The 10,949-nt window shown below is 50.0% G+C and overlaps 1 protein-coding gene across 4 annotated transcripts in view; it reads right to left on the bottom strand.

Annotated features, from left to right (window-relative positions):
• Window positions 1–10,512: 10,512 nt before the first annotated feature.
• The window catches only part of MEIS2 (Meis homeobox 2), a 174,274-nt gene continuing 173,837 nt past the window's right edge, over window positions 10,513–10,949 (bottom strand). For all 4 annotated transcript variants that reach the window (XM_074909798.1, XM_074909794.1, XM_074909797.1 and 1 more), the window contains one exon: window positions 10,513–10,652. The gene's annotated coding sequence lies outside the window, so the exon portion shown is untranslated. The remainder of the gene's footprint in view (window positions 10,653–10,949) is intronic.

Genomic DNA, 10,949 nt, shown 5'->3' with positions numbered 1-10,949 from the left:
GGGGGGAAGGGGGGGGGAGGGGGGAGGAGAAGAAGAAGAAAAAAAAGTATTTTATTTTTCATCTGTAAAAATCCATTTCAAAGAGGGATGATAGTCTAACAGGAGAGACCACAGTAAAAAACACAGGTCGCTTCTGAAAAGGTTTCACTCGAAGCAAATGTTTCGAGCATGTCGGATCCTCATAAAATTATACTAGAGTGTTTATTCTGACGATAATTGAAAAACACGCAATGTATACAAAAATACGAGCAAGAAAGGGTCAAAATTAATTTCTTTTCAAATACGAACCGTGGAAGGTGCAAATACGTCTTTAATAGTTTTGATCTTTATCAAATAATCGATGTAGATCAAGGCAAATACCGAATATTCAGGAAAATGCAATTAATTTTAAGAAGTTACCTTTCCTTGAGTGTACCGGTGCATTTATAGAACTGGTGCGGAGCCATCGCTTTGTTTATTTTTCTAATGTCTACCCAAATTCCAGCGATCCGCAGAGCAGTAACAGCTTTTTCCATGTGTTTATCATCGAGGTTGCAACAGGATTCGCCTCAATTGTTCTGCCTTTCTTGTGTTTTCCTTTCTTCCCTTTTCTGCATTTCCCAGATACATTCGCTTTGGTTGCAAAAATAAACAGCGGAGTTTTTAACAGCAATTTGAGATGATAATGGTTACTGATCCCGTTCTTTCCATCATAATCTTCAAGTAGTTTAAGATTAATGATAGGAGGTGTTTTAGCAAGGAGTGTGGGTTCTCTTCTCCAAAGACCATCGCTATGATAATTTACTTAAGATGTTGACAAGACTGTCAGTAAGGCTAATTTTTTATTAAGCTGCGCTGTAGCAACTGTAGCAAGCAGTTGTTGTTGTTATTTAAGCACACTGTATTTTTGAACGCCTTCCTATAAATATTGTTATTTGGTCTCTGCCTGATAGATTTGCTGTTGAGATGATTCCCCTTGCCTTTGTTTCAAGAAAGGTGTCTTCTGGTATTCTGATAAGTATTCCCTTCCACCCTCCCCCATTCCCTTGCACGCACATTTTTTAAAAGAAAATAAATTTGAGCAACTACTCTCCTGGTCCAGCAAGCCAGATCTGCAAGCATTGTTTTGGCTGGGCTCTACCTAGGCACAGCCCTGGACCAACGGGACTAGACGCGGGCTTGAGTGTTGATTTCGTGGGATTTTGAAATTTTTTTTCAACGGGCAAAATAACCCTTTAAACAATAAACGCGTAACTCTAGCACCCCGGTGTACGAAGAGGCTGGGGTGCCTCTTTTTTTTTTTTTTTTTTTCTTTCCCAAAACGCGGGCGGTGTCTGGCGGCACCGGCGGGTCCCCAGCGGAGCCCTGCCCGCCCCCGGCACCCCGCGCTGCCCCGGCCGCGGCGGCTGCTCCCGGCGGGCCGCCACCGCGGGCGCGCAGCGCGGCGCGGCCCCCACAGCCGGGGCCAGACCCGCCCCGCTCCCTGCCCGGCCGCTTCGCCTCTGCGGCCCGGGGCTGGCGGCGAGAAGAGCCGCTCGGCGGGGCGCGGGCGCGGGGCGGGGACGGCCGCCCGACACGCGTGTATGCGCGCAGGGCGGCGGAGAAAGGCGCGGAACAGCCCGCGCTCTCGGAGGGGAGAGGGCTGGGGGGAATGGCGGCGGATGGGTTGATTTCACCCTTCCGTCGTGTTTTCGGCAAACGTGGAACCGTGGGCTTACCGAGCGAGGACGGGGGTCACGTGACCCCCGCCCGGCAGGGGTTCGGTGCCCTTTCCGCTCCCGCGGTCGCTTTGCCCCGCGCCCGCGGCCGGGCGCGCAGAGGGGGGGCCCTGCGGGGCGCCGGGCAGCCGGGGCGCAGGGAGGCGACTTTGGGGGCGACCCCTGAGCGCCGCCCGCCCTGCCGCTGGGCCCGGGGGAGCGCTGCCCCCGCGGGGCGGGCGTGGGGCCGGCGGGGCTGCCCGTCCCCCCGCTTCGCGCTGTCCGGAGAGACGCAGAGTAAACGGCGGGGGCTAGAAACGCGCGTGGTCCGCCTCCTCCTCCTCCTCCTCAGCCTCCCCTCTCCCCGCTGGCAGCAGCGCCGGGCTCTCACCGGCAGGAAAAGGGCAGTTTCGTAAACAGTTTATATTACCGTCCCCCCGGGCCAAAAGGGGGGCGCGGGGGCAAGGTCACGCTTCCTTGCGACGTGCGCTCGGGGCGCGGGCGCGGGCCTCTGCCTGCGCGCGGCCCTGCGCGCCGCGCAACGCCCGCGGCCGGGTGTCAGGGCCGCGCGCGGGGCCGCGCGGGCGGAGGGCCGCTGCGCGGCGGCGCGGGACGCGGCCAGCAGGGGGCGCTCCGACGTTGCGCCTGGGAGCCCCGCGCCGCGCCGCGCCGCGCGCCCGCCCACGGACCCCGCGTACCCACGCACCCCGCGCGCACCGGCCCGCGCGTGCCCACACGCGCGCGCTCGCGGGGCATCGCGCCCCACGGGCCAGGCGCGCGCGCGCCACCGGCCGCGGGACGCGCCGCGCCGCGCGGGTGTCCCCGTGCCTCTCCCCGTGCGTGTGCGTGTGCGCGCGTGTGTACCGGCCATTATGCAACTTATTAAAGACAACGGCGAATTGTCAACATTTTTTTCGCCTGTTAGTTCCGCTGATCCGGGCAGGATTTATTTTCAGTTCTCGGGTCCCGGAGCTATAACGCGTGATTTCTTTGCCTTAAATAAAATTGGTCAAATGTTGACAACCTTTAAGCCGATCTAACACTCAAGATTACTGATGGGAAACTAATGAGAAAATATCAGATCGTCCGGCCTGGGGGCTCCTAATTAAATCTTAGCTGATTGAAAAATAAAAGCGGGTTCGGGGGCGTGGGGGAGGAGGGAAGAAGCTCCGGGCTGAACTTTAGCTCTCATCTAACGTGATATTTCCCCAACCCACCCCTCCCTCCGCTCTTCCCCCCTCCCTCTTTAAAAAGCCTAATGTTATTTCGCTGGTTATTTCGAGAGATCCGAACGCGACTATCATTCCTTGCCCGGTAAATATTAAGGCCTTTAAGCAACGTGATTTAACTAATTAGAAAATTTACATCATTAAGTCTCAGGGAGAGAAAAAAGGAGAAACAAATCTGTCAGTCATTTTAAAAGAGACAGGCCCTATTGAAGTGTGAAGAAATCGGCTCTAATTCAAAAAGGCAATCGGGCAGAAAAAGCCCTCAACATTACCCTGCTAGTTATTAATCAGAAGGGGTTTCCCCCCCTCTCCTTCCCTGTAATGGCAAGAGCTGAAGCACATCGTTAGTTTCTCCCAAAGCTACCGCACGGTTTCCATTCAGGTTTTTTGCCACTCGTCCATGTCCCATATTAATAGCGAGTATTTGTCCATTCAAGGCTCATATATTTGAAAACGTTTCCGAATTGGGGAGCCGCAGCCGCAGGAAAAAAAAAAAAAAAAAAAAAAAAGAGGCTCCCGGACTCCTCACCTCCGCCTCAGCCAGACACAAGGGCTGCGCTGCCCCGTCCCCCGCCTCCGTTAAAGTGAGGTCCTAAAGTAAACCTGCTCGGTGAGAACTGGATTATGGCTTTGTTTTCCTGCCTTGCCCTGCATTTCTAAACACAGACACAAACCGGAGAGTGGAAAGCCCCCCCCCCCCCTTCTTTTTTTCTTTTCTTTTCTTTTCTTTTCTCCCCCCCCCCCCCCCAAAGACTAGCTGTGTCTAGTGCTACGCACCAGACTCCATCAGAACAACCTAAAACTGGAGTGAAAACTGGAGAGCGGGGTTTAGTAACGCCGAGTGGCTCCCGGAGCGGTGCGGGCCGCGGTCCCGGGAGCGCGGGTGGGTGGCGGCCGGGGAGCTCACAGCGCCGAGAAACGAAGTAGCTGGGTCCAAGCCACGGAGCCAGAGCGGCACATCTCTCCCTCGCTCCCTCTGTCCCTCTTTCACACGCGCTCTCCAATCCTCCCCTTCCAACTGCTCACAGTGGACTATAGCATAAATAATAAATACATCCTACTCTGCGTTTTCTCTCTCCTAATCTCGAAGAATCTGACAGCCGCCTTAATCAAAGGAGTTCGCACTGGTTCTTCATGGAGCTAATTTACGGCATTTTAAACACGCTTCGGACAAAACCAGGCGACAGGGGCCTATTTCTGATCTCACGGCCCGGGGACGAACTCCCCGAACTGCGGCTCGAGGAATTAACCCCGTGTAAATGGGTTCAGGATCAGCCTCCTGGTGGGGGTTTTACCTGGCAGTAGCCAGCGAAGGCAAAATATTCTGGGGGAAAAGAAAGAAAGAAAGAAAAAAAAAAAAAAAAAAAAAGAAGCGCCTCTGCCAGCCCTATTGCTGCTTCCGTCTACGCCCCGTGTTAACTTGCACGCGTCCCTGGGAGCAGATGCTTACAGAAATGCGAGGGCTTCACCGGGACCGGCCACAGACCCCGGGTAGCGCTACGCCTGCCCACAGCAGGGGCTGCGGAGCCGCCGGGCGCGGCGGTGGGGCGGCGGGGCGGGCCGCTCGCCGTGCCCCGGCCGGGGCCGGTCCGGAACACGGGCGCCCTCACGGAAACATTTTTCCGTTTCCCCGTAAACCCGGGCGAATGGCCGCCCTTGCGCCCCGCGGAAACATGGGCCGGCAGGCTCGAGCGCCAGAGAGAGAGGAGCCGGTCGCCGGTAGGGACCGGAGAGGGGAGGGCAGAGGAAGAGCCCGGACTCCCCCGCCTTCTTCGCATCAGTTTGTCCTGCAGTTATTCAAAATGATTGAGTTTTCCGAAGAAGGCCCTTCAGAGAGGGAACAAAACCAGCGACAACCTCTTCCCCCAAAATCAACATGAATATCAACCTGTCCTCTGGCAGGGCTTCGGAGCTTAGAGGCATTACAATAAAATTTACGGCGTCCTTAACAACTCCCAAGTAAAAGCATTAAAATTCCCTTTAATTGAGAAAACATTGATTTTTTTAACTCTGGAAAGAACGAACCCGTAATTTAATTGAAAACTTTCACCGACCGAGCAGCATCTCAGGGAGGCCACATTCCGTCTTTAATAGAGCCACTTTATGAAGTGATAAAAACAAAGAAAACCTGACAAACAGAGACACAGTTGCAATAGCAAAAGAAAAGTTATTTGCCTTCCCTTTCCCTCTCCTCAGCTCTAAACTCTCCTACTCTTCGCTCCCCCTTCGCCCCCCACCCCCCGGTAACAAAACACGAATGTAAAAGCAAAGGGGCTTAGATCCAGGGGAGAAGCAGTAGTTCATATTTTAAATAACGATTTGCCTTTACCAGGCAAGGACTGATGCCAAGAGGTTTAAGGGAACGTTTTCACAAAATGGTAGCCTCTTTTGAAAAGGAAACTATTCGGATAAGATTTCCTTACTTTCCCTTGTTCGTTAAAAAAAATCATTGCTAAAGGGAAAGGAAAGGGAAATCCCACCCTCGCTTTCTATCTTATTTCTGTATCGGTTTTTGGTATTATAGGAGAGTAAAGAAGTTTTTGTTTGGTGGTTTTTCATTGATCAGTCACTCTGAGCTAATGTAATTATCCTCATCAATAGAAGGCTGCAGAGAGAATCATTATGTGGGTGACATTGATAAATGATCACCCAAGAGCTGCCTTTTCTCTTGGGCACCCCCACATATGACCCTCCCACATACACAAGGTAGCCATAGAAACACCTTGAGATCCTCAAACACTGCTGCAAATGGGAGAGAGAATACAGAGAAACAGAGAGAAATCCAACTTCACACACTTTCTGTCCCCGCTGAAACCTCCTTCCCATAGCACGGAGCCACCGAGCCGCGCTCCGCGCTGCCGCCTTGCCCCGCGGGCGCGCAGTCCCGGCCCCGCTCCCCCGCCCGGCCCCGCATTAAGTGTGTGTGTGTAGGGGGGGGGGGGGGGGGGGGGAAGGTTATGGGGCTGTTTCTATTTTCTCCCTCTCTCTCTTCCTTTTTCTTTCTCTGGAAGAGTTAAAGCAATGAGGTTGGACGCACCATATGGATGCACTGCTCTCTTTCTTTACGCGCATTGTGGAACCTCCTAGCTTGAAAATCGCTCTTGGAGATGCGCGCCTACAATACCCAACCCCTGTCCAGTAACGCGCCTCTTAGAGAATGGTTAAACCCGAATTTCTAGTAGCGGTCTTCTAGTCACAGGACTATACAACAAGATTCCGTATTTCTTACTAAGGCAAAGATTAATGTTAGGGTTGGGGTTGTTTGGTTGGGTTTTTTGGTTGTTTTTTTTTTTTTTTTTTTTTTTTTTTTTTCCTGGCCGCAGACCCCCTTTTTATGTAAGGAGATTCTAAAATATTGAGAGCAGTAATTGATTCATAATGATCCATAAATCGATGCGAGGAAGGGGGCGAGGGTGTTTATTTGTTTTATTCCTAAAGCTGCAAGTAAAGTAGCTTTGACACCGTGTGGGGATGAAGGGGAGGAGTTGTTTAGCTGCGCGGGGTCATCCATCATCACTGTCGCAGAGACTCTGCCCAGAGGAGCAACCTCCCTTCTGCCTGTCTCTTTCTCGCCACCAAAAACTATTAATATTAAAATCTGCCTGCAAAACCTCTCCCCCCGCGCCGCTGCCCTCGCCCCGTCCCCCGCGGCTCAGAGGTGCCGCTGGGCTGCCCCGGCCGGGGCCCGGCGCGCTCCTCCCCAGCGCCTTCGCCTTTCCCTTCCCCGCAGTGCTGTCGGAAGAGCCAGAACTCCGGCCCCGCCGCCCCTCGCCTGGCCCGGGGGACGTGGCAGCGGCACCGGCAGGGCGGAGGCGCCCTCCCGCCCGGCGGAGCCCTCTCCTGCCCCTCCACGCCGCGCGTGGGGAGAGCATCTGGGCGTTCTGCGGGCTCCGCGGGGGCTCCCCCCGGTACCGGCGCCCGGTACACGGCGGGGCGGAGTGGGGCTCCCGGCCTCGGGCCGGCCCCCGCAAAGGCGCCGCCGGGAGACCCTCGCTCCCCGCGGGAAGCCACGGGCGCTGCCGCAGCCTCGGGCGGACCCCGCCTGCGGCACCGGCCGGCAGCGCGGGTCCCGCCGAGCCGCCGCCGCCGCCGCCCCCCGGCCCCTGCCCGGCCCCGGCCCCGGCCCCGCCCCGGCCCCCCGGCCCCGCAAACCTGTTCTGGGGCAATTTTCTCTCCCTCGCTCTCTCCGCGGCTATGAGCGAAAGCGGGGGGGCGCCTGGCTCCCCCCGGCATCTCCTCTTCGGCCCCGCGGTGCCCGCTCGCCGCGGCGGGCAGGGCTCGGGCGGCCGCGCCGGCGGAGGTGCGCTCCCCTCCTCTCTTCGCCTTAAAGGCAGCAAAATCTGGAAGAAAAATCCCTCGTTTGTCGTGACTGCAACTCCCAGCCCAGACCCGCTCGGATAAATGGAAATTTGGGATTATAAACATGTGTGTGTGTAAACAAAAGGTGTTTCTTCTGTTACCCTTCGTTTCCCACAGCATAAGCAATTTTTATTCAGACTAGAGTATTTTCTTTAACACTATACCGCTGTCAAAACATTATTCCCGTTTTGGTTGCTTTTGACAGCTGAGCAGTTCTTAAAAATACCAAAATCGGAACCTTCCATGCTAAACAGTAAATCTCAGATGGAGAAATCTCTGCACGTTATTGTACCTTGGATTTCAGCAACACATCTCATGGAAAGCACAGCCCAAAAGGGGGGGAAAAAAGAAAGAAAATAAAGGACAACACAGCAATGCAAATACTTAGTTCATTATAAAAAATCAATCATCTATGATGGATAAATTCTTTACTGTCCCTCTACCTTTGTGAGGACGTTTTCTGACATTTCACCTTCAATTGTAAAGAAAAAGTCTACAAGGAAATAAAGTACTGATTAAAAACAAACAAAAAAAATTCTTAAAAAGCCTCCCTTTTAAAGTGCTAACACAAACAATCTTGCCTTCATATTTTCCGCATCCACAGTAATCAGAGAATTTGGAAATGGGGACCCGGGGTGTGCTCTTCTCAGGCGACTGAAAGGTCGATGTGATTTTAAGCAGGACAGAGAGCATCAAAGCCAAGCGGGGAATTATCATCCTTTAAATTTCATACGAATGCCTTAAAAAGACGCCCACAGAGCAGGACCCGATTGCTAAATAAATCCTCACACCCATTCTACGGGCATTCTCCCTTCTGTCGCCGGCAGTGTGGGTCCATTTAGTCAACTCAGAAATTAAACATTAACTACGAGGCTGAGCCTCTTTACACATTCCAAAGGTAAAAGTTGTCAGTCAAAGTTTTTAATAACACCTCGGCCAGTTGGAATGACGAGGAGGAGGAAGGAGGAGAAGGGTTACAAATTTACAGATGTTGAAGTCGGTAAGGTTTGTTTCCTAGAAAGTTAAAGTAATTACAAGCCCTTTCCCACTCCCCTCCTCCCAGAAATAAAGCCCGAGCTTTCCCCTGCTCTTTGGGCCCCATCCTGCTCTCACTGATTTAACAGTGCCACCGAGGGCAGTGAAAGGCGGCTGTTCTAACAATGCTGAAGTCTTCCTAGACCAAAATCACCTTTAGTTGCTTCAAAACACCACAAGCTTTTGTTTAAGGAAAACCAAAGCCTCACCCATGATTCTGCCCCAGCTATTTATACACAAAATGTCAAATGAACATTTTGTCTCTATAGCTGATGGTTGGTGTGGGTTTTTTTTGTTGTTTTTGTTTTTGTTTTGTTTTGTTTTGTTTTGTTTTGTTTTTTTTCCTGAAAACAACTGAAGAAAAGCAGTAAAACCATCTCAAAGACTAGATGACGCAATCCTCACACAGGTAAAACTCATTAAACTCAAAGCTGCTTTTCTCTTCCTAAAACTTCCAAACCTACTCCTGCATTACAGCTGTTCTTCACCGCTGAGCTAAAGAGCTGGAGTTAAGGTCTGTGGTGGTTATGGATGCACATACACATACACTTAACACACACAGGCTTATTGGTCTCCTGTCTGGGCCTTCACAGCTCAAACTCAGCTTCTGTCTCACTAGCAGGTAGTACAGATATTAGACACAGCTCTCTGAAATGCAAGCTGGTGAGAGAATATTTCAAATTTTGTTTAAGCTGGAATAAATATTATATCGATAATCAGCAGAAATATATAACCTCAGATGTTCTTTCATTTAATTGTTCTGTTAATGATGATGACAAGCTTGTTTCTGATTTTTCCAACCTGTCTTCTCAATGCTGATAAGAAATGTATCTGAGACTCCTCTCCCGATAACTTCAGTCTCTCCTAAGCATGATTAAAAACACAAAAGCCTAACAAAAAATCAAAAATGAAATATTTATTACCGCATTTTGTGACTTAACACCTTTTTTTTTCTTTTTAAAACATAACGTCACAGTCCTCATACAAGTATTTTAATGTAAATTTTGACAAAGCTTAAAGGTAACAGCATTTTCTTCTAGTGAGGAACACGTGCTGAGAAAGGAAGAATTCATGGACATACAATACCAATTCCACAGCAGATCTGATACTAGCAAAAACATTCTTTTTTTTTTTTTCAATTGAGGTAAACACATAGAATATCTAACATGAAACAATTAATAGACCGAACTCTGTACGAAGTTTGTTACAGTATTCTCTTGCTTTTTTTTCCCAAGCTTTGAGTTCATGATAAAGTCCTAGGTTTGGTGCAAAGACCGTTAGTAACTTCTTTCATTGAGGAAAGCTGCCCAACTTTTAGATTTGTTTTGTCCAAAGCCAAGGCTCAGAACTACTGGAAGAAGCTCCTGCTCTGTCTGTTCTGTCTTTTAAATCTTCACCTGCAAGCTCTTTGAAGAAGAGTCCAAAAAAAAAAAAAAAAATAGATTGGGGAGGAATGGGGAGAGACTTAATGAAGCACAAACTATAAAGATCTGTTTGAAACTAAAGGACACATTTTATGAAGGAACAAAACGAGGGAATGGCAAGGCCTTCTTGGAACAGTCTTCTGAGTGATGTGAGACCCAGCAAGACTTTTCGTCTTCATCTCCAGGGTAGTTCTTTTCTCACTGGCCAAAACAGGTCTTTCATGGATAGTGACTTCACTGCTGAACCAAAACAGTCATTCTTTTGGGAACAACACACATAGTGTGGAAAACAAGGATTTTTTTTCTTCTAAAACTATTTGAGGCAACGTAACGGAGTGATCAACAGAAATGTACAAGTTAACTTAGTTCCTATGTTTATACTACAGTAGTTATAACTCTTGGAGTCTTTTTTTTTTTCCAGAGGATCTGTACATGGACATATTCATTTCAGTGAGCCCATGATTTCACATTTGTGTTCTTGTTTCGTTGGTCCTCTGTTGTTGATGAAAAATGACAAAAAGTAAAAAATAATCACAGCTGTCTGGAATTTCGTATTAAGTGTCAACATCTGGTCAAAGTTCAAAAGTCTTAAAATAGTTTTTGTTTTGTTTTGTTTTTGTTTTTCCCTTGAGTTCCCTTATACTATTGGGCATGAATGTCCATAACCTGTCCACCAACACTGGGGTCTACAGAATTTAACATTGTGGGGCTCTGTGCTGACATGGTCATTCCAGGGTGGGTAGGGGGTCCTCCGTGCATCATCATGGCTGGGTGATGGGGGTGACTTGGCAAATATGAATGGATTGGGGGTCCATGTCTTAATTGAGTAGGGTGTGGGGTCATCTGGGGAGGAGTGTAACTTGGCTGTGCCATACTCATACCCATAGGACCACCCTGAGATACGTAGTCCCCTGGCATGCCTTGCAAACCTAGACAAAAAAGGGGGAAAAAAAAAAGCAGGTCAGATTCCTCAACGTTTTTACAATTTACCCATCTAAAACGAACAGGAAAAACAACAGACACTGCAAATCTTCCATCTAAAATTAGCTGCAGATTCTTGCCAATGTTTGCAGACATTCAAATTCTAGTTTGCATTTAATTTGATCATTCAGCAGGATAATGCACATAACAGAACTAAATATTGAGCACAACTGAGTATCACAAAATGTAAGTGTACTTTAAAAAAACCTAGTGGGTGAATTCCTATGATAAATTTTACAAAGACG

The sequence above is a fragment of the Athene noctua genome, chromosome 6 (genome assembly GCF_965140245.1).
Source record: "Athene noctua chromosome 6, bAthNoc1.hap1.1, whole genome shotgun sequence".
Taxonomy (NCBI): Eukaryota; Metazoa; Chordata; class Aves; order Strigiformes; family Strigidae; genus Athene; species Athene noctua.
Note: the sequence above shows the minus strand (reverse complement) of the source record. Positions and strands in the feature narration are given on the sequence as shown.